This window comes from Amblyomma maculatum, chromosome 8, assembly GCF_055883805.1.
Source record: "Amblyomma maculatum isolate TAMU_Amacu chromosome 8, ASM5588380v1, whole genome shotgun sequence".
Lineage (NCBI taxonomy): Eukaryota > Metazoa > Arthropoda > Arachnida > Ixodida > Ixodidae > Amblyomma > Amblyomma maculatum.
The window spans coordinates 115,161,636-115,185,887 of NC_139351.1; positions in this window are offsets into that span (position 1 = coordinate 115,161,636).

Here is a 24,252-nt window from a genome sequence, read left to right on the forward strand (position 1 = left end):
GTACAAGTGAATCTCGCCGCAAATTCATTTGTCATCAAGGAATGCAATGGCAGGGCTTGTTAGGCTGACTGCGGAGGTGCTTAAACACGTGCCAATTTATTTTGCAATGTAATAAGCTTCCTTAAGTGCGGGCGTGAGCAGTTATGTCGCGTCGTCTCCTCTGCTGTGTTCGTCTTTCCGCGCTCGTTTACCATGACGTTACTCTCTATATTGGCATGAGAATATGCTCGCGATCATGGTCGATTTTGAGGCGAAAGCCATTATTGGCTCATACTTTCCTGAACAAAGTGTGTCCCGCTTTTGTGGCGGCTGTGATTGGTGGAGACGGGATGACGTCGTGGAGGTCTCGACCAATCACATAAAACCACCACAGTATGCGTGAATGCGTACCTTATATGGCCATATGACAATCAATGGCCAATTGTGAATTATTAACTAAATAATTCAATTAACGAATACTTATCAATTATAAATGACTAATAATAGATTGGTAATTAATGGCGTATTAGATTAATTATTGACTTAATAATGATCTGATTACCAATTAATGAATGATACTAGTAAACAATGACTAATACCTAACTAATGGTCCTACGACTAATCAGTCAGTCATTCATTATTTATTAATGTCAAATTGTCAATTATCCCTAACCAACGCTCAAATACTAATTAATTTAATTATGCCTAATTAATGACTCATTAATGATCTAAATTTAAACGTTTCTAGACGTTGTGTGGACAATGCTTGGAACATTCTCGAAACTCGTCCCCACTTGACAGCTCAATGCACTAGCAGAATGTGAAACAATAGTCGCTCACTTTATTGGTAGCAGCATTCATTGGTACATGCGCAACAGTTGCGTAGCAGAATGTGGCACTCAGGCTTTCGCCTTTCACTACTTTAGTCGCTAAAGTTGCGCGTAATTTTTTCTTCGCGTATAAGCTATTCTTGCTCCTACTGATTATTTTTTTCACGTACTATTGACTGATAGTGAAAGTGCGTGCAATTTTATGTTTGCTATGATTGCCGAAAAGTTGCGACAGCGGCCGCATTCATCTGTTTGCAGACAAACAGCCGCGCTGGCAGCTTTTCCAGCCGATCTGCAGAGTGACCTTTTTCTTAAGCACTTCTTGTGTTTTAAGAATATTCCTATAGAAAAAAGCATAAAACAACACGCATCACCATAGTATTTAAGGTGGAGCAATTAGGTTAATTTTTATGTTGGCGTCTTTTTTTTTTTTTTTTTTTTTTTGTTCTGGGGACGCTGGTAAGAATATAAAAATTTATAAAGTTTATTGCAACGAGCTAGGTACCAATGAACAAACAACCACAAGCTGAAAAGACGGAAGGCGAACTCTTCCCACTCTTCTTTCTTCATTAAACTTAAGAGTAGACATCAAAGCGCCTTTAACACCGCTTTCTCATTCCGCGATTGTTATTTTAATTTTTCTTGTCCAAATGATTTAAATGTTTGTAATTACTATTACTGTAACGTCAGGACACAACCAACCCCCTTTAGTAAGTTAAGGCACCACAATGCGTTCACTAAGTGCCCTTCACTAACTAGGTGCCAATGACCCGAATATTGCAGCGTAATAAATAAAACGTAAAAAAAAAAAAAAACTTTCATTGCCTATGCTTTGTATGTCCGCGTGTCGTGCAGTGAGCCTAGGTTCGAACCCCAAAGGCGACAAATTTACCTTATCGAACTGTGTATTTTGTGTAACAGCACCATTTCGTTCCCAAACTCAGTGCTGTTTGGCGACGCAAGAGCTACACAGCTGTGTCGAGCCCCCAACGCTTTTTACTGTTTTTGTTTTGTTTGTTCGCGCTATGAGCCCACGCAGGTTGTTTGTGCCCAGCGGCTAGCGCAGTATCATCGCTGAGAAAATGGCGCAACTGCTTCCCCTTGTATGCAAACAAAGCATTCCCGCGTGTACGCGAGGCGACTCCACGGAGAGAGCGAAAAATCCGGGAGGTGGAAAGGTGATGACAACGCACGAGGGCGACACAATGTATATGCACGGCCGATGATGCGCCTAGCTGGTTGCCGCCTGCGGGGTGTGGCGACGAGAGTGGGAAGACGAAGCTGGAAACAAAGCCAGGGGACTTGAGAGAGAAATAGAGAGAGAGAGAGAGAAGTCGGAACGAAGGAGGGAGAAAGGGAGAGTGAAGCAATCACGTAGGGGCGAAGGTGGTTCCTGGATGTCCTTGTCGAGGATCGATACGACCTTCTCCCGCTGGCTCCGGCGACCGTGGCCGTAAAGGAAGGTAGTGCACCACCTGTTATCGCGTTTTCCAGGGTAGCTGGCCCTTTACTTCTTCGATATCTATATATTTTAAATATTCATATGAGTAGTAGCCGGCGAGTTAAAAAAAAAAAAAAAAACTGTTTAAACAGCAAGCAGCTGAGAATGCGTCCGTCAGTAGAGTTCCGAGCAACTTGAGTGTGCGTTCTTTCGAGCATCGCAAAGCAGGGAGAGATAAACGAAAGAAAGCTGAGCAAACATTGTGAGCGCGCAGCGAAATGGAGGCCTGTAAAGTTAGTCCTTCGTCAGCTGTACATCTCGAAAGCATCCCGTACATCACTGCGAACGGCAAGTGCGATATCGGGAATTTTTCACTCTGTGTGTACGTGTGCCTTAACAGAAGCAATGATACGTCTGGGAAGTCCTACAAGATTGTGATAAAAATAACAATACTAAGATAGGAAACGACATCTTTCAGCATAATCTCAAAGGATTGATTGATTCAGGAAAGATGGAAGCAAGGTGTTTCAGAGCGCAAATTTCTAAACCATAAATATATGCTACGTTCTATAGTCGGATACAGCTGAAGCTTGCAGCAACCGCCTCACACAATTCCTCCGTGACGGAATGTTGTCCTCGATTCAAGCTTTTCTGCTTGCTTAAATATAAAATTAACCATCAGACCGAGTTATAACCTAAATCATTTTCATGCATGTGGCTTGTTTGTTATAGCCAAAAATGAAACAACTGTTGTTATTTTTTTGCACTGTTAGGCAGTGCAAAACAGTCAAGCCGCATTAGACAAGCCGCATTACCGTGGTTAATAGTTATTAAGTTCTGCCTTCCTAAATCGTAGTGCAGTGCACTCAAATTGTGAAGAACTGACTCGCAACGGGATTAAAACTTAGTTACAACCACAGGCATCCCAATAGGACTTTCATTTACGGCCGATGATGACAGGATCAAATAAACTCGTAATAAACGAGTTCAGGATAGCGAGGTTACAATGTAAAAGCAAAGAAGCTAATAATACCCCCCTTCTTTTTTTTTAAATTACAACCGTGTATTACCAGCTAGTCTTAAGGCTGCACAGCTGATTAGAAACTGCGCTACATAAACAAAGCCTCAGCACGGCATTCGGAAACTCATTTGAGCAAGAAACAGAGCGTCTAAAGGCGAAGCGCTCTCCTTTGAGTAATCAGCGTGAAAAAATGAACGCTGTCAAACGTGAGCCGCTTACCCCTAGAATTAATCGGGCCACAAGACGAATGGATCGCCATCTTTAATGTCCTAGGGGGCAAGGCGAGCGAGCGCCTATAATGCAGCTATATATCAGAAAGAGTTCACAGAGAGGAACCTCTCTGTGAACGGTTTTAAGAAGATGCGTGTAGCTTCCTGTATACTTCATTCTTGAAAAAGACCGGACCCCGGTCGAAACGTCGAAATAAATCCACCGTTATGTTTTTAAACTCTTGGTGACTCATTTTGCGCACGCACACACACACACACACACACACACACACACACACACACACACACACACACACACACACACACACACACACACACACACACACACACACACACACACACACACACACACACACATATATATATATATATATATATATATATTAAAGAACCTAGATTGTCTTAGGTAAATCTACTGCGCCTTCTTGCGCATTTAGGAGCAGACTCGTTGTCAGCTCTGCATGCTATGTGCGCGCCCTGCATTTCAAGTAAAATATTGTCATCCGAATAATAGCCTGCTTGCGGCGCGAGGCCAGCTTATTTATTTATTTATTTTCACACGCTTATTCTTTTTGGTATGCATTGTTTAACGTCTGAAAATGACCAAGGCTATGTGAGACGGCAGAGTGAATGGCTCCGGAAATTTTGATCGCCAGAGATTCTTTAACGTATATACATCACCGAGTACACAGACGCCTTGCGTTTCTCCTCCACCGATTTGATCCAGCGTCTTTGTATTCATCGGTCGGGTGCCCTAACGACAGAGCCACCGCGGTGTTGGTTTCACATGCATATATGAGTCTAACCCGGACCAAAATACGATTAAAAATAGAAGTTATAGTAGAGTGCATCACCAGGTATCGCAAGACTGAGTAAAATATTGCGTGGTTATTTTTGCCTTTTTTTTTTTTAAATATAGCCGCCAGTGTCGTTCAGTGGTTAAGCGTGCCGCTACTAAGTCATAATATGCACTACTGTTTTCTTACTTGCCCCAACCGCGCCCTCTTAATGAAAGTTGGACTTCGTTTCACACCGTCATTAAGGTCACCAGTTGCTCTGCGAAGCTCTTTTTCATTATTTAGAAGGAAATAACAAAGCAGTACCAGTAGCTAAGCAGACCCAGTAGCAGGGGCGAAATGCCAACTGCGCAAGATGACGCTCTCCCGGTAAACAAGATGCCGCGAAATTTTGGGGGCAGTGGCTACAAAACGGCCGCTGCTTCCGAGACGGCCGCAACCCGCTGTATTGAATGGCTTCGAATATGAGTGAAGGTGCCGATCAATTGAGTGTGCTAGCTTTAAAGATCCATATAGAGTTCAAGAGGCTATGCATTACAGAGATGCAGGGCGGCTGCAACACTACGATACCAGTACACTATAGCTAGGTCTAGTACAGCGGTGACCGCGTATTTTGGTGCCCAAGTAGAAGGGCGCACTTAGCGCATTCAGCCATACCGCTGACGTTATTCATTCGACATCTTAGTGGGGAGTAGATTCTAGCTAAGTCACGTCTGATGCCAGCCGAATGGCTTCGGCGAGTCGACCGCAAATCAGCCATTAGCAGAACAACGTGCCGCGTAATCTAGCTCCCGCATTCGACCTTTCAAGGTTTTTGGCAGGGGAAGAAGGGAAGCTGTACGCCGAGTACCCGGAGCGAAGGCACAGGTTAATGCGATATTCTCGAGGGCCGGAGGAGGGATGGGAGGTGCCCCCGAAACTCAGAACGCCCGCAGTCACACCGACTTGGATGACGCCACGAATGCTGCTGATTTATAATGACACTCTGAGGTCGGAGTGTCGGCTGCTTTGATGTCCGTCCCCTCGTTCACATTTGAATGTTAGGTGCATAAGGTTTTCAAAACGGTAAGGCGAAAGCGCTTGTGACGGGATGAAACTTCTGGTCTGTACGAGGTCCAAAAAAACAGCTTTTCTACGTAAAACGTAAGTAAAGCCTACGCCGGAACGTAGTTGGTGCGCGTATTGTCTTGTAGACGCAAGCGAGAATAGACAAACCCGGAGCAACACCTCATGCGCACATGACGCGTTTCGAAGCGACCACAATAGAATGTCAGACGTCAGAAAACAAGGCGCACATCGCACTACCTTTTTCTCGTCGAAGGGCGCCTAGCGGAACTTTCACTTTCGTTTCGTTTCAAACGCGTTATAGATCTCCAAAATGTCACCAGGTTACAGCGATGCAACGTCGTTCCGTCTCCTCTTGCAGTCCCCTTTCCTTTCGTACATGAACAAACACATTCGTTATCCTGAAAGGCATGTAGGAAAGAAAGAATGCAATGACGCGGTTAAATATTCAGTACCAGTAAAAGAGAACGTCGCAGTAGACAGCGTCTAGGACAGCCAAAGATTGTCAAGAGGAACGTCGTCAGCGGATCCGAGACGAAAAATATTTACCAACCGATAACGTTTTTTTGCCGATTGAAAGCTCGCAAAAGAGCAGCGCTCAAAATATTTGAGGCGCGAAATGACATTCCTGCTTTTTTTTAAGGACTCAAATGCCTAAGGAAAAAGCAAAATAAAGTTCCAGATAAATATAATAAATCAACTGGAGCGACTGATTAGTAATAAAGGCCATGCAGAGAGGCTCTTCAAGTATTCACTTCTGACGTCGGTTCTGTAGCCTATCCATACTTTAATCGCATGGCTGTTTTCTATCATGGGGAGCGTGGGAGGCACCTAAATGCCCTATTGATAAAGTCCTCTCCTTCCAATCTACCAATGGATTGGTGAATATTGCTGTGCCAGAGCGTTCTGTTTCTCATTCACACTCAAGTCATCGGTATAACCCGTCCGGATCTCATGATTCCGCTTCCAAGCCCCGGACTATGCGCAATTTCTTGTGTTACAACGGAAAATATATTCTTTTTCTTTTATATCAGCTGCACCTGCTCTGTCGCTTGCAAATCGTATTTACTTACGGAATATAATTATTAGGTATTCGATAATTAAGGTGAAAATAATCATTTATCATTATTCGTGCTGTACCATCGACAATGAACTCTTCGTGTTTTGCAAACTTATCCATTTTTATTCGACGAAAATTGAGTCTGGGAGGTCACAAGGAGCACTGAAGTAAATCACTGATTCGTGCACCTCGGTGAGCACAAGACACACTTGAGATAGTTCTGTCCCTTTATGATCCTAGTTGTATAACCTGGCTGGCCAATAACAGCGCAGTTCCAGATTCCGTCTCATTGGCTATCGCGTTCGGCATAGACGCGACTCAATCACAAACCGGCTTTTATCTGATGAAGACATAACCTCCTTATCCACACTCATCTATCCACACGCCCACTTGAGTCATCATCTCTCCATGTCTTATCTTCAGGAAGGGCGACTACCACCTATCTTTTTCTTTTCGTGGGTGACATTGGGTGTAAAAGGCCGCGATTATACAGCGACCAACCAGTCCCAGCACAGATGAATGCAATCTTTTTCATTGTACAACAGCTGACCCGGCTTCCATTTATGAAGGCAAAGTATACACGTCCGTGGCACGAGAGCAGTTAACCAAAAGAAAAAAGAAACACGTTTCTGCCCCGCTAAAACTACTTATTCCAGTAGCTGTTGCAAAAAGACGCTGTCGCACATCTCGTATTCTCTAGATTCCGGGGTTCCGTGGCCTCGTAAAGAGAGCGTAGACATCGACGCAGCTGCGGACCTATGACGGTCGCCATCCATAACGAACTTCCTTTTTCTCAGGGCCGCCAGAAATGCGAAACAAAAGTGCCTATAAATGCGCCATAGAGGCATTACCTGCATTTGTATTGGAGCCTACGCAAAACACTCTTGCACGGTCTCCATCCCTTAAGTGCGAGCTGCCATTTTGCTTAGGCTCACTGCCATCCACTGCTTTGAGTAACAAAACACGCACTAACACAAAAGTTCTGCTTTGAATGCAATAAAATAGTTGAACGTGCCAAACTGCATGGCCTCCAGGACAATCAGCTCGCTACGATGGCGTTCGTAAGACAGGCCGGCAGGCCAGGGTAGAACTCAACTGAGCTTCCCCACAAAAAGGCCACTTCAATTCTTTTGTCCAGCCTAATTTTTTTATCTTTCCGCTCATAGAAAGTCCCTAGGTTCTCTGACGTAGCACTTCGTCCAACCTGATTATTGTTTTCTAAGGCTATTTGTTAAGGCTATTTTCTGCAACAAAGCGGATCAATAGATTTGTTCTCCGCTATATCCTGAGCTTCTTTTTTACGAACCATGGTCTATAATGAAAAGTAGGAAAGCCCACCAGCCACAATTAAGCTTATTGGCCCGGTTCAGTAAAAATGAAATCAATGACCTTCGTATTGATTGCGGCTTTTGCGTAAATATTTTTCGTAGCCTCTTCCGTCCTTAACCGTCGGAAGCGTCACAGTACACCACAAATAAAAACAATAAAAACACAAAGCTTTGCCCTGGACGAACTTGAGCTCTAAATAAAGGGACTGGGTGGCAGTGGTACTGACGCGCACATCTGGCAAACCTTGGGGACCATAATGACCGTTGTTGCAACCGCGCTCCACTTAAAAGTGATTCGGGACTCTCCAGATAAAGCCTTACAGGTTCGCGAATGGTACCCAACGTCGCGCGAACGACCGCACGTACCGTTGCCCTTCGATGGCAATCTGATCAGCCAGTGAACTCGGCCACATTACACGTCATGCCCGTGACGAGCAAGCAATGGTAATGCTTTGAGTCACAGACAAAAAACATTACAAGGTTCTGGCTTGTCGCCGCAATCCCTTCCTCTTATCTACTTATTATCCTTACGTGTCCATGTACAAGCTAGGACACTCGTAAGATATGCTTCGTAAGTAGAAACAGCTATCGGTGTAAAAACAAAGAACAGTGTTCAAATGTGCTGCGCAATACCTTAAAGCCCGTTCACGCACCTTACTTGCAGCAGCTCGATTATCGACGCAAAACAAAGAATGAAATATTATCTTGCTGCTATTTTTCCTCAAGCACGACCGCTTCGGCCAGCGTAGACTGGATGAGAAGAGTGTTATACTTTACTTTTTTTCTTTTTGAAAGCAGGTGAACCAAGTGCGTTTCATTTGCCGAAAAAGAGGACGCTTATCGTTGGAGGAGACGTAGCCAACGAAGAAGAAGACGCGTCTATTCTTGATTATAATGCATTTTTATTCAAGTTACAATGATTCTCACATTGTCCCTTTCGTGTCGTTGAATGAGCAAGGTACAGATCAGAAAGCAAAGTGAATCGACTGAAGGAACAATATGTTGTAGGCGATGTAGCTACGTTGGCCCAATTTGAAGTATGGGCTGAAGCGCGTAACATTTCATTTCACTTTCGATTTTGGCCTCAGTTTATATGTTAAGCTTCAGGCAAATATCGGTGAAATCGTTGACCTTTATGTTAAAAAACTTTAAAATCTGACAAAACTTGAAGTATCCTAGGAAGGCAATACTATAGCGCTTTGTCTGGATTTATTTTTGCGCGCGGATGAAACTTTATGAAGGCAAAAAGATGCAGTGCACAGCGAGAAAATGTGTTGTAGTTCGACACGCGGGGTGACTGGCTGCTGCGATAGCTACGAGACTCCGCACTCGCTTCCCATGAAAAATGCCTGAGTTAAAATCCACTCCATAGAATTTCTTGTTCTGGAAAGGTTTTCTGAGCACGGCTGAGGCTTCACATAGCTGACACCAGACAAATTCGTCCTGCTAGCACAGTCATGCCTTTGTAGTAAATTTTTAGGTCGCCCACGTAGTGTACACATATTCATGTGCCGTGGACGCCCACCGGTATGAGAAGTTTTCCACGAGTGAAGCATAGGCACAGCATCCGGTATCCACAGTGTCTCTAGAATGTTAGCCCTCAGAGCGTCTATACAGTTCCAGCGACGTTTAAGCCATAAACGAAAACTCTGTCGGAGGAACCGGAACCTCTAGTTCAGTAGCAGGCTTTCTTTTCCCTGCTCAGCTGGGAAAATCTGGCAGTTTGAAAAATGAAACAATAGCAATTGCTTTTGAAATTCCCTGAAGCTTCACAGAACATTTCTTTTCGCTAATATTTCTTCGTGATTTTGTTCGAAAAATGCGAAATTCGCCGAATTGAACGGCACTGTACAATCTACAGCCGAATGATCAGTTGTGGCACGAGGGTTCAGAGCACAGGTAGGCAAAGTGCAGTGTTTCCTGGCATCCGTAATTCAGAAAAACATGGGGGCCATTTTTTTTCATGCAGGGGAAGAATTTTTTGCACGTGCCAGATCCAATCGAAACGAATGGCCTAATTGTTATTAGACGATGGCAAAAGATCGCACTTTTGGACGGGACACTTGAAGTCGCCATCTGTGGTAGCGAAGCAAGCTGACTGCTTAAAAGCATCCAATTTAAATGACCGATCGATGTTTCTTGTTCTGGAGGACCTTCTTCCCAATTGAAAGTAGCACTAATTTTTAATACGTCCGAACTCTGCGAGCTGTCCCGAGACCTGTTTTCGATGGCGTCCAAAGCGCAGCCTGCACAACTGCGCAGTACTTAGTCTACGTGTGACGTCATCAGTATAACGCCATGATGAAAAAACAGCGCTACAGAAGTGGATGGAAGTCAAGAATAAACAGGACGGGCGCTGACTCGCAACTGAAGTTTATTGAAAAAAACACAGTATAAATAACCAAGCCAAGCAGCATCAAACCACACAATAAACAAAAAACCAAATCATGATGACCCCACACACACACCACGTTCAAGAAACCCAACCTCAGTATCTGTTAAAGCGATTGACGGTTCTGTAGCGGTGTTTTTTCATCATGTCACTGTACCAACTCGCCCAGATGTCTCTTATATTACAGTATAATGCATTCAGATCTGTCGGCTAAATAGGACGGAGAAGGAACGCACAAAGCGTCCTTGTTGTGTAAGATATCAATGCACGTTAATAATCCGCAGGCAGTATAAACCATTCCGATGCTCGCAATAACGGCGTCTTCTATAGCCTGATTCCTATCAGAACGTGAAATCCCGCGTGGTATTTACCGTTCGTCGGTCCTCGAACAATGAATGGTCGAGTTCTATTTGATTTCATGGTAAAAGAAAAGGGTACCGTTTGTTTCTTTGCCGTCGACCGTACATTCATTTTGCAACGCGAAAAACTGCTGAAAACAGTGTAGAAAGCTGGGTTCAACAAAAACAACATCTTTGATCTACTGCGCCCAACGTGTACTGTATAAATATCGTTTCATCGTGTGATTGTCAACACTTGCTGTTGGGCGAAGAAGTGTCTTTAAGTAAAAGGGTTTTAAGTGCATGCCGCGAACTTAAAAGCAGCTGCTCAGCCCTGGGATAGGAGCCGATAAAAGTGCGATCCTCCATTCCTGACGTAACAAAATACATATATTCCGCTTTTAGTTTAGTATTTCGCCGCTAGAAACCTTCAACTCGACAGGTGCAGATGAATTGGACCATATATTACTTATGACTCCTCACCCACCAACTGATTTACCGCTCTGATATAGGAGACTGACCGTATATGACGAGACAAGAATACCTTTTTACGAAATCACACTGTCGAAAATGTATGTACCGAGACTCTTAAACAATTTCGTCAATGCAGCACACACACACACACACACACACACACACACACACACACACACACACACACACACACACACACACACACACACACACACACACACACACACACACACACACACACACACCTTTTTTCTCTCTATTCGACCATTTATTCCCTTTGCATTTCGCACTCTACTTACCGTAAGACGTGGGCCAGCGTGTGGCGTCGACCCTTGAGCGGCAGTCTTGTGGGAACGTGCCTGGGTCCGCGCTGGGCACGGGCCATCTTCGGAGAAGTCGAAGACATCCCTCGATGTCTTCACCACCAGCAAACTCACAAGATGCAACTTCGCGATCTCGGAGCACATATAGACGCGCACACACCAACACTGAATCACCCTGCACTGACCCCAGCCGGACAACAGCAACAAACACTACAAATACAACACAAGCCTGTCGTTAACAGGGCATCTCAGGGCTTATCCAAGCACAATAACAGCGCTAGTTGAGGCTCAATGCACGTAACTCCGAGGGAGTTGGAGGAGGCAGAAGTATCGTAATCCACAGGTCTACCAAACATCCAGAGTCGTTTCCTGTCGAGGGCACCCGAGCCGGTGATCCTTCGAGGCACCGAAGGGATGCTACGATGGCGTGCGCCCGGCGCCGGTGCCAACGTCTTGCTCCGAGCGAATTTCCCGCACTCCGGGCTGGGAGCCGGAGTCATGCGCGTTTTGTCGCGAGAGCGGTTTCGCCCGCTACCGCCGCCGACGCACGCACGCACAGAAGCAAAAGCGCATCGTCCGGGGATCTATGCAGTGCGGAAACGAGCAGAACTCAGCCGCGTGCGGAAACGCCGCCAAAAGTCCACGCCAGAGGCGCCTCGGGCGCTAGCGATGGCATTCGCGTTGGAAGGAGTAGTGGTGCCTTTCACAGGGGAAGGTAGCTTCTGCTGTGCGTTAAAGGCCCAAAATTTTCACGCTGCTTGGTGTTTGACAATTATCTAGGATGGGATTTGCTTAAAAATTCGAAACAGAAAATTTACTTCCCACAACGAACAAAAATCAATTGGCGCGCAGTTTCCCGGCAAGGAGAAAGTTGCGTGCTATTTGCTACCAGCCTCCAGGGCGCGCAGGCACTGGTTGTATGCATATGCTATGCAGGGCAGCTTGTTGTTTGTGCATGAGCTTCATTGCAGATTAAAAGTAAAAAAAGATGAAAAGTATTTTGTATAGCGCGCAGTAATCACATCAAAAATGGTCATAACTATTATTCGCTTGCCACGCTATCGCTATCGCGCTGTTTTACACTGTGAATACGCGAACCAGTATAAAAATGAAGTCATACTGTATTTATCACACTTATGCCACCTTCTTCACTAGCAGGAATTACCAGCCAGATGAGTTCTTATTGGTAGTTATTAGTTAATTACAAATGTTTGGAGGAAACATATCCAAGTTATTAAGAAAACAGTCTCCCCCCCCCCCCCCCCCCCTCCGTTTTTACAACAAAAAAATATAATTTTTTATACATAGTCTACAATGTATGTACCACAAGAATACATTTTATATATGTTTCTTCCACCGGAGTGCCTGTATGCGTTATATGCAGTGCACCCTTTCCATGTGACAGGTGTGTGGAAGAAAATCGTCCGGCCACATTCGTTTTTTTTTTTCTTTTTTCACGATGCATAGACGCAAAATCTGGAGACACGTATATTATATAGAGATTCAGGAAAATGTAGAAACCAGTATCGTCTCCTTTTTCAGGCTGAACCAGTTATGCAGTGTTGAATGGAGAAAGGGCCTGAAACCGCAAATTTCGGGTCTGAGTGCATGCGTATTTACTGCATTACACATGCCTGTGCAACACTTTCGCCTCTACTCGGAGTTCGAAAACTGAAAAATTTGACCTTTAATAGACTTAAGGCGTTAAGTTAGCACACTTAAGTAGATAGATTTGCTTTTCCTCTTACATAATATCACTAGATTATGACTAATTATTCGTAATACAACAAGAACGTTCTGGGTGGTCTGAAATTATTTAGCAAGTAAAAATGAGCACCGTGCATGAGTCACCGCACAGCTTATCGTTTTACTCCTTACATCGTATCAGTAATGATAGGCTATAATGCATTCACCGGCACGTTTACGAAAGCTGCACCGCATGAGGTAGGGATCATCAAGTTCATCAAAAGACAACAAGTTCGGTACATCGCCTTGTTACCCCACAGAGCTTTTGTGACAGCTTACCTCGATAGTCGACCTAAAAACTCCGTCAAGGACTACTATGCTTCGACTACTGTCATATACCTTATGAAGAAAACATGCGATCAAATTACTTTAAGTTATGCGAAAACCACATGAATGCGAAAAATGATGCCTGTACTTGAACCGATCACATCGCTCACTAAAATGAAAAGAGAAAAAAGGTTTGGTTTGGAGGTTTAACGTCCTAAAGTGACTCAGGCTATGAGAGACCCCGTAGTGGAGGACCCCAGAAATTTAGACCACCCGGAGTTCTTTAGCGCGCACTGACATCGTACACCAAAGGGCGCCTTGCTTTCCGCCTCCACCGAAAGGTGGTTGCCGAGGTCCGGGTTCGATCCCGCATCCTTGGACACAGTATAGACAAGCGCCCTAAGCACTGCACCACCCCGGTTTTTTAAAATCTTTTTTGCCTTTTAGGCTATAGAGTACAATATAACGAAACACTACAGTACAATACTATACAATGCAATGTATAATACAATATAACGCAATAAAGTACACTGCAATATAATACATGTACAATACATTGCAATAAATACATGCCCTAATTTCACATACCAGCAGCACTCCTAACTAGCAGTGTGTGATTTAACTTGGGGTAGAAAAAAAAAAGTACGGCCAAAGGTTTTTCCAGCTCTCGTCATAGATTTGTGGCCTTATACAAGAACAATGTAAGGGATTGTTTTCAATGTACACTAACCAGCTTCTGCAGCTTAGAACGACGGAATTCAGCACCCCATAGTAGTTGTCATAACGAGCACCAGTTCGGCTACAGATGTGGGAGCTGTCTACTTCGAATCTTGTCTTTGTCCCTGACATTTCTCATTTGTTTCTGCTAGTTGTCTCGCCAAATTTTACATATATCTAGCTGCTCATACATGTACGTAACTCAGTTTACTCAGTGCATTATAACAATGCAATTATTCAAAAAGACGACAAACGCATTCATTTATTTATATTCCAAGCCTGCACAATTGAGAATTTGACGTTGCTAGTGTTTTTGACAAGAAAATGAAACCCTTTGTCCTAAGAGCGAACTTCAGCAGAGGAAACTATTTACACATATCTTTAACTATATAATAATCGAGCGTCATCGATCTGCGTTTCGCGTCACGCACTGACGCCGAAATTCTTTCAATGCATTTGCAGTGTACGTCGTTAGATCAGACAGCATTGACGTCAAAGTCAAATGAAGGCGCCTCAGCTTTCAGGGCACAAACAGCGAGCGTTCTAATATAAACTGCCAAGGCCAATCCAATTGTCTCTATTCTCGAGCGATGAATGAGCGATAAAAACAAAATCTTAAGTTCGCGCCCGGAAAAGAGTTGCGAGCCATCAACTAGTCTCCTCACTTGTCGTCCTGACGCTCGTCTAAAATAACTTGGCGCCCCTATTAGAGAGGCCAGTGGATATGTGCTAGATAACGCAGAGTCGTCCGCCCCTTCCTGGCACTCCGACCTGAGCCTATTTCTTTGGCGACACAATCAAACTCTGCTTGCATCAGAGCACCTAGAAGCGACCAGTGCTTTTAACTAGGAAGGCTCTAAAACAGAATGGTACTTTAGGTCGGTTGTTTCAGAGTTCTCTGAAGCATTAAGATACGATCGCTCATTCAGCTGGCAGAAATCGGGTGCTCTCGCTACATCCAGTTGGCTCTTTATGAACACTTGCCTCCTACTCAAAGCGCCTCTTGAGTAGAAGGCGCCATCCACTTGATCTCTGCGAGCCTTAACCTTATCTGCCCACCTGACTTTCTACCGTCCCCTGTTATGCTTTCCTTCCCTTGAAATCCAATTGGTTACCTTTAGAAACCGCCAGTTATCCTCTCCTGGCACTACATGTCCTGCCCATTCTCATTTTTCCTGTAATTTGCTCGAGGTATTTCTCTGACCCATTCTGCACGCTTCCTACACCTTAACGTTACACGTACTATTTTCTGTTCCACACCTCTCTGCGTTTTTCTCAACTTAAGTAGAGCCCTTTTCGTTAGCCTCCACGTTTCAGCTTCATATATGATACATTTGGTCAGGATCTGCTGTTACTACCTGTCCTAAGTATACATATTCTCCTATACACGAGTACTCCCCACCAGTCGCAGCGCCGGACGGCGCGGTCGGTAGAGGCAGATGGCGAAGAGGTTGTGTGAGAGTTGTGTGATTGTCTGTGAAAATTTAATGATTTTCTTGCTCTGTACTTCTGCACAAGCTTCTGGTTAAGTTCGCTAGTATGTACCAGAGTCTCTAAACATATTTTTGTTTTCGCTGAGCGTAGCTGCTGAGACCACGATGATAACTTCGATGACTGCACCAGCGACGTTTGCTGCCTTCGAGAAGGCTTAGCACGAGGTGTTTTCTGCAATGTGTATACATCATCAGTTTTGACGACATATATTTGCAGCTTCATTTTTGCCCATGCGAAAACGTGTAGGAGGCGTTTATAAGCGCACGTATGGTAAAATTATGCCTTTGTCCAGCGCAAGCACATTGTTTACGTAACTGATAGAGGCAGCTACAGCTCGCGAACCTACCGGGTGACATCAAAAATACTTGATGATAAGGAACACAGATTATATTGTGGTGCTAATGAAGCAGCTATATGTCTGCGCATGTTGCCAAGATGGTTATGAATGTCCATTGAAGGAAAAAAACACAATGCAGAATAAATAAAAGTGCCCCAGCATTGCTGCAAACCGTTGGGAGCCAAAATGCTTTTATTTTTTCTCTTCCGTGACACTCCAAGGCAGCCTAACATATCCAACTCGGCGGTTTATCTTCGGACGCGGTTCACAGGTCGTGACGATCTGGCTCGCCTAACAATTATTGCAGCCCCGGCCAACTGAAATTTGGACTGAAGGTCCTCTGCCGCTGCCAACACAATAAATATATTTATTAACGGAAAAGCGTTACTTCGCTATGTTCACAAATGTCTGTCCGCAGACGGTGTCCGCAGACCGCGTCCGCAAAATCGTGTCCGCAGCAGTTGCGAGTAATTGAGAAGTGGTAGAGGTTAATGAGTGGTGTCAATCGATAGAGGCTGACGTAATGTTGCTGCCGAAAAAATAATTAGCCCTATAAGTTGATTAGGTAATTAATTACAGGCAAAAAATTTAAAAGTTGTCCACAGCAGTTGTGAGTAATTAAGAAGTGGTAGAGGTTAATGAATGGTGTCAATCGATAGAGGGTGACGTAATGTTGTGTCCGGAATATTAATAGGCCAATAAAGTATATAGGTAATTTTTTAGAGGCAGAAAACGAAACAGTAAAGGCGAAAATGGTCTCATTAGCGAATAGCTTGGCGCCACATTTGAATGTATCAAATACTAAAATAGTAAATAATCAGTCAATTAAAGTGACGTCAAGGATGTGACGTCACGCAACCTCAAGTCGAGCCAAAAAAAGGGCATAGGAAGGGATTGGCGCGCAATTTGAAAGCACTAAAACTAAAGTAGTTAATTAAGGCAGTCAACTAGGGTGACGTCTAGGAGGTGACGTCACGCAACCGGAAGTAGAGCCGAAAAAGGGGACAGGAAGTTATTGGCGCACAATTTGAAAGTACAAAAGACTAAAATGAATAAACAAGATGTGAATTATTGTGACGTAGATGATGTGACATCACGCAACCGGAAGTAGAGCTGAAAAAGGGCATCAGAGGATTGGCGCGCAATTTGAATGTACCAAAGACTAAAATGGGTAAACATGAAGTGAATTAAGCAACTAGAAGCAAACAACAGCAGCATCCGTGGTTTCGCATTACTTCAATGCAGACTCTGCAGTGTTCTTTAATGTTTTTCTTCCTCCTCGTCGCACAATATCACGAAGAGTCAAAAGCACCTTAAAAGCAAGATACTCCTGTCCCTAAAGTCAATCTCCGGAATATTTCACATCGGCAATAATAAAACCCGCCACCTTGTTAGCCAACGTACACTCACTCACTCACACTGCCAACAGATTGGGCAACTGACACTTGAATAAATAAATAAATAAATAAATAAATAAATAAATAAATAAATAAATAAATAAATAAATAAATAAATAAATAAATAAATAAATAAATAAATAAAATTAATATTTATTTTGTTATTTGTGATTTTACTCGTGTCTTCTAGAGATGGTGCGACATTTCACTAGGTTAAAAGCAAGCAAATGACAGCTTTTTACAGAAAAGGCGGTCGCCTCCCTACTGTCGAATCGCAGATCTTGGTAGGCGGCGCACAGGGAACGAAAGCACTAAAAATATAACGGCAGTTCAGTAGTAGTCTTCTTGCGAAAAGAAAATAACAACGCAAAGGTGAGAAAATATCTTTTCTTAGATTACTAAAACTGCAGTCCCATCCTCGGGTGATCAGGAATGAGAACACTCCCAATGACACCTCTGCGCTGCTATTAATATACAAACTTGATATTGTTATCGGTTACTCTTGCTATCTCACTGCCAGGTTTTTGCGTAACAAAAACAAAGTGCTGCAGGATATAATGCCGACGTAGTGCTGCCAAGCATGTTCCGGTTTATCACCGATCACTGTCTTCAGTCGAGTCCCGCAAACTCTGGGCGATACTGGCAGACGGCGCGGATGATAAGCTCAAGGCAAATAGGCTGTCCGTGTTGTACGTGCAAACCGCACGCATCTCTGCTACCAAAGCCTGCACCCAAAGTAATGCATTTAACAAGTATCAAAATGCCACGCTAATGCTCGGCGCAAGTGGGGTCACCTGTCCGGACAATCAATAAAAGTGACGTGTCGAACTCCCAGGTCCAACAGGAGTACGGTGCACCCGCGCGGCGCAGGTGGCGTTAATAAATCAGTAGCGGTAAAATCCGGGAGCCGCAGCAAAGGTGAAATTGGCTGCGTCGGAACGGCTACCGGCGGCGAATTAACACAAAGCCCCCCCCCTTCTTTTGCTTCGGGGACCGGATAGCGGAAACCTTTTTAATGACCAATACCAAGGGAGCTTCACAGGCCCTATACGCTGGGGATAGTATGCGCTCTTCTTATTTTTACCAAACTTAGATTTGCATCTGCAATGAATTCAGAGCAGTTTCCTCTCTTTCTTCGTTCCTGTGACCTGAATTGCTATGCAACACGCAGCGCAAAGCTCAGGAGACCAATCTCTGGTGGAACACTAGCCCCTACAAGGCTTGCAATAATCTGCTAGGAGCCCATAGAGAAAAAAAAAAAAAACACTGAGCAAAATGAAATAGACTGCTTGTAACGCAGAGTCGTAATAGATTTCTGGGGAGTGTTTAGAGGGATTCGAGCTTGTCTTCGGAGGACAGAGGTCCGAGCACGTCGGTCTCCTACTGCACAACAAGCGAATGCAACACAAGCGCCTCATAGCGTCGACACGGTTACGCACTTCTGGCACTTAAGGCACGGTCTCATACTAATGTTGCGCCAGCAACAGTCATCCTGACGCTGACGGCAACAAGAAACACGTTCTCAGGACACTATGCTGATGTTTCTACCACCCAGAATATGCACAGACACACAAGATTTTAACGCTGCGTCACTGAAGAAGCTTTATTTTATTCGATTCCAATTTGAGGTTTTAATGCCTTTTCGCTTTTTTCTTCTTTGCGTGGTGGATGTTCGCCTTGTGAATAAATGTAGGTGATTTTCACGACGTGGAGCCTTAGTTTGGCTAATAAGATGGTGCTGCGGAGGAGTGCTTCTGAGTGGAGCCTAGTGGAATCGTGCTTGTTTCTCGATGGTAGCGACCACGTGTGAGTCAGCTTTTCACTATTGCATTTTGCAAACGGGCAAAATGGGAGGCCGCTGAATAGCATGTGAGAAGGGGTGGAGTGAATGAGCAGTTGTAGGTGGTAGAAGCGCACTTTAGAGGTAAGTTCAAATCAATAACACCCACGTTGGAGACACGCGCAACAATTGAATGAGAGAACCTGACACGCAGTTTTTCGTATTCAGTACCCATGCCCCCTCCTCGAGTAACAAACAAGAAATATTTTCAATTTTGCGTCTGTTCTACATGCTATATCTGCTCCCCCATTGTGTTATTTTTTTTCTTGCTCATAAAATTCGGTTCGTACAGCTAATTTAGATAGGATGATAGATCCCTAACTATGTGGGCGAGTAAAAAGCGAGGACAATATATGATTAACTGCCTTGGCACAGTTTCTTCTAAGCAGCCCCAAATTACACCCCCTGTTAATGGGCTGACTAAGGAAAGCCTATATCGATTGCAAGACCATTATGGTAAAATCTTCCTGTCAGATTTTATTTGGTTCTTACCATCCACCAATCTTAGTGCATCTACAACCACAGAGTAGGCGTGCGACAGTGTCAAATCACAAAAATAATCACAACGAAGTGGATTTCGAGTAGATCCTTATACCTCTTCGCTTTTCATGAATATAAAATGCCACATGTGCGCCCTAATAAGGCTTATCGTTACATGAGCATCGATGCACAAGGCTTCTCGCTCCTTTGTTAGTCGTGCCCGCTGAGCGATGGGTATCAAAAAATAGCGCCTCGCATGTACTTCAGCTCACGCAAATTATCTCCTTCGAAATATCAGAGGCTCAGTGCCTGATTAAAGCTGCTCTGCTGTGTCCTGAAAAGCATAGAGTAAGAACTTGCGGTCCTCGTGCTCTCCGTATTACTGGCGCCTGAAAAATCGCTCATTGACACTTATGGCCTCTTATTATTACGGCAGCACGGAAACATCCCTATAACCGATATCCTAAGATATATTTTCGCTGCAAACTATGCATTACAGTACGGTTGAATTTTCGCCAAACGGTGACTCCTCACTAAAGGTAAACCCTTTGCCCCCGAAGGAGAATAGATGCACGAATATGGCTACAAGTGGCTACAGGTGTCGCTCTGCAAACGTCGAAAGCAACCAGGTAATACATGCCTCTCTTTAGATGCACTACCGCATATAGCTTTGATTCCCGCTCATCTCCCCAGATTGCCTAGGTGTTTTTTGCTGTTACTCATTCCTGCCTCCTCTTGGACCTATTTTCCTACGACTCCAATACCAATTACGTGATTCAGAGCACGGAGCTTCAGCACCGCGCAGTGCTCTTGGTTGCTTCTATGGCTTCTCTATCAGAAACTGCTACGGAGCGGTCGCCAACCATAACACTAACACTATGGATCGTCGTGTTTGCCCAGCTCGACTGTTGACTGAGAGCCGATACTCTCAAGACAAGCAGTAGCAACACAGGGCTCTCGGCGTAATGAAATGGGCTTGGATGACTTTACGCATTCTGGTCGCAGGCGCTTGGGCTCTCTGCTCAGTCTGGTAGTAATGAATGGCTGCTAGGGAAAATAGAGCGCCATCAATGAAGAACGATATGTAGGGGTAATACAAAGCACGAAATTGGTTGTATACCCGTAAGACGAGAATACTGACAACCCCAGCATTTTTTTAGGACACTGCAGCACATGTCCCCACTGGTTATAAAAGTAATAGCGCACATTTCGTAAATAACTTCCTTAGTTGTATACAGAGGGATACAAGAAAAGTCTAATCTAAATTATCTAAGCAATCAAAAGGTTAGCCATCCGATTCATATTTCACAATGCTAGCAACAATTCATGATGTTTGATGTAGCATGGCGCACTTGAAGATCGCTGTGTACAACACTGCTTTCAGTAGATGCTTGTAGCCCGATCGACAAAATGCATCGATAAATATTTTTGTTTGCCCATCTGTATACACTGCTTCGGTATATCGGAAGAATGCAGATGATTCAAGCAGTCACTCTGAAGCAGTGTTTGTTCCAATGCATTGGACGCCATGAGTAATGCACAACAATTAATGTAATTCCTGCTTCTTACTGCAGTAACGTTAAATACATAGTTTTTCAGAACGTCCGATGTTGCGGGTGTTGTGCGGAAAAAATCGCGAGCATATTTCTGGCAGGCGGTAATTGGCATGTGATATGGCTCGGCACTGACTGGTCGGCAGTTTGTATCATGTTACGAGACTAACATGGCGTGGTCCAGTTGGCTACAGCTGCTAATTAGGGTTCCTCCATAGAGCAGAGATGGCGAGAGTGGGACCGAGCTTTTTGAGAGCGTTGTGCGTGTGCCGAGCCAGGTACGCTACTCCTTTAGGCGACGCAGGCACGTTAGCACGGCTTGGTTAAAATAGACCTTTATATGTATGTCGGTTGGTCTTTTACACAAAGTGTGGTAACTTGTGATTGTCTTATGTTGAGGATATTTGATTATATGGCGGCTTAAAGCCAGAGCTTCAGTGTACGTCAAGATTTCTTTAGTTATTATTGATTTGGTTTTGGTTTAATTTTCGAAATTAAATGTCCTAAAGCAACTCAGTTTATGGATGACACCACAGTGGATGGGCGCAGGTAATTTTAAGCTCCTGGGTTTCTTTAAAGAGCCCTAATGTCGCACAGCACACGCGCGCTGCAGTTTTGTTTCAATAGGTACAAGTAATCGAGTTCTCAGCGAGGCCTTCGCGGTTAAGCACGATCATTGCGAAATGCGTGACTTACTACCAGTTTTTTGTGAACACGTTCATAGAGATAAAATTAAACTGTCTTTGACACCAGGCACTACTAAAATGAAGAGAGAACATGTAAAGAAAATTAGAGAATACAGCGTTTGCTTTGGCTATGTTACCTTCAGTTTTCGACCCGCAATGCCAACTAAACTTTTCATATACAAAACACGAGAAACCTTGTTGTGCCAAATACAAGCTGGAAACAAAAGCAAGATCACCTGATGGTGTTGTCCACGACTAAAACCGTGCGCCTGTCAACCCAACCAAAGCAAACCACTGGTCATGCCGTGACAAGAACTTGCTAGACGTGCAGTACAACGCCATCGGCAGACACGTACAGGAAGAAAACGACCCAGCAGTGTCGTGAAAAGAAGGGCAGAATGTTGACTGGCACCTCGTTTCATGACACATCTCAGGGTTTCGCTGACACTTGCCGCGTGTTTTCTTTTTGTTTTTTATACTACGAGCAAAAAACGATCCGCGATGCATAAATTTTTTGAACAAGAGAAGGGCTTCCTTAATATGCTTTCTTGCAAGCAACAAAGCACCCTTCACAGGGGCACTTGCCTACAGTTTTTGTGCGCTGGGGCCTAACATTTTGGAAACTATCGCGTACTGATCAGCCAGTTCAATTTATTAAAGCTAAAATATCTATGCAGTTGCACCAAGGTAAATATTAAGATAACAATAAGTTTAAGACAACACCTCACAGCGGATAATGCTTCCGCATCTAACATTCTTTTTCCGGCACATTATACTTCCTATGCATTCGGCTAAGCACGATCTAACGTGTCGAGATTAATTTCGTTATGTCCCCTACATGGCATAGCGCTTAAAGTGTAGCGAATATACTTCACGATAAAACAAATACAGCTTCTTTAAAACGTCATAGTCATCAACTACTTGTAAAGAAATAACTTTCTCATCTGTAACAATAAACGGATATGTGTCCAAAAATTACAGCTAAGCCTCATGAAAGTCAATGACTAATCTTTTCCCCGCTCAAACAGAACAGTGATATTGAAAGTGACTTCGGCGGCGACGCCTCCAGTTTCCGGCTTCAAGCGATGGCTGGATAGGCAGACAAATAAAATCGCCTATGTGACGCCTGTCACTCCTGTAACGTCAGCAGGAAAAAAACACGAACGTGGCGTCGCGATGGCAGTAGGAAAGGCGCGCGGAAACGTAGAACACGTTTTTTTTTTCGCCTTAGGGTGACAAAAAAAAAATAACAATCTATGACATGTCATTTAAAATACACGCCGCTCTGCGGTCCGATCAGCGCCACTTCAAGAGTGAGTGCAGGCGGAATGAACTGTTGTGAAGCGCGGTGTCTATACAACAGCATGAAGACGAGGATAATCATATTCACTCCGAAAGGAGACATAAATGACACTAGGCTCAAAGGCGACGTGCTTGCACAAGGCAGCTCAGCTGAAAAGGGAAGGCCTCATACAAGGTGACGTTTTCAGCAACTGCAGACGAAGTTCGTTAAAATATTCGGACTTTGATACATTCCCAGTCAAAAAACAAGACAGAAATACTGCAGAACCATGTCAAAAACTCTCCAAAATATACCACAGTTCTGCCGTAAACGTCAGATTTTTCTGTACATCCTTAATACACTTTTGTAGTTCTGTAGTTTTATTCTGTAGTATATTTCTGTTGTCTGTAGTTCTGCAGTACCTTTCTGCTGTCTCTGCAGAAATTTCTGTTGTCAGAACAGGTTTCCTGCCAGAAACCGAACTGAAATTCTGTCGTAACAACGGAACATTTTCATTAGTTTTTTTGTCGACTTTGTTCCCATAAACAAGCTCCTATTCTGCACTCTTTCTAGCTTTCTTCATTGTCTGTTTCTTTTTTTATCGTACTTCCACTTTTTTTGTTTATTTCCGTTCTCAATCCTTGCATTTATTAATTAATTCTGTCTTTTTATTTCTTCCTTTCCATGCTTCTTGTTTTCGCATTTACCCATTGTGTGGCGTTTTCTATTCTTTTAAATTATTTTTCTCTCTTCATTCTTTTATTGTCTCAATTATTTTACGGTACGAGGGAACACCCATGTGGACGAAGTCCGTCCAAGATGACCGATCAAGGCAGGCAGGAAGGCGAGAAAAGAGAACGGAGATGGACGGCGATAAGAGACAGAACGAACAAAACAGAAGAACAAGATAGAAGAACGCTTTCACCGACTGTAATCCACTCTCCAGTCATATTACCGCTGACTCAAGAGTCACTATATGCTTATGCCGTCGCAATCTTGCGCCCATCTTTTCATCTTAATCCCCTTATCACTGGTCCATGGAAAACGACGGTATCCGGAAAGCCTCAATGAAATAGAGCTCTGTCAAGCTTCTTCTACGAGTGGCTGGGACAAGAAAATAATAAAAAAAAAGCGCGTGGACGGCCGTACAACTAGTGCCATGCTTCAGAGCTAAG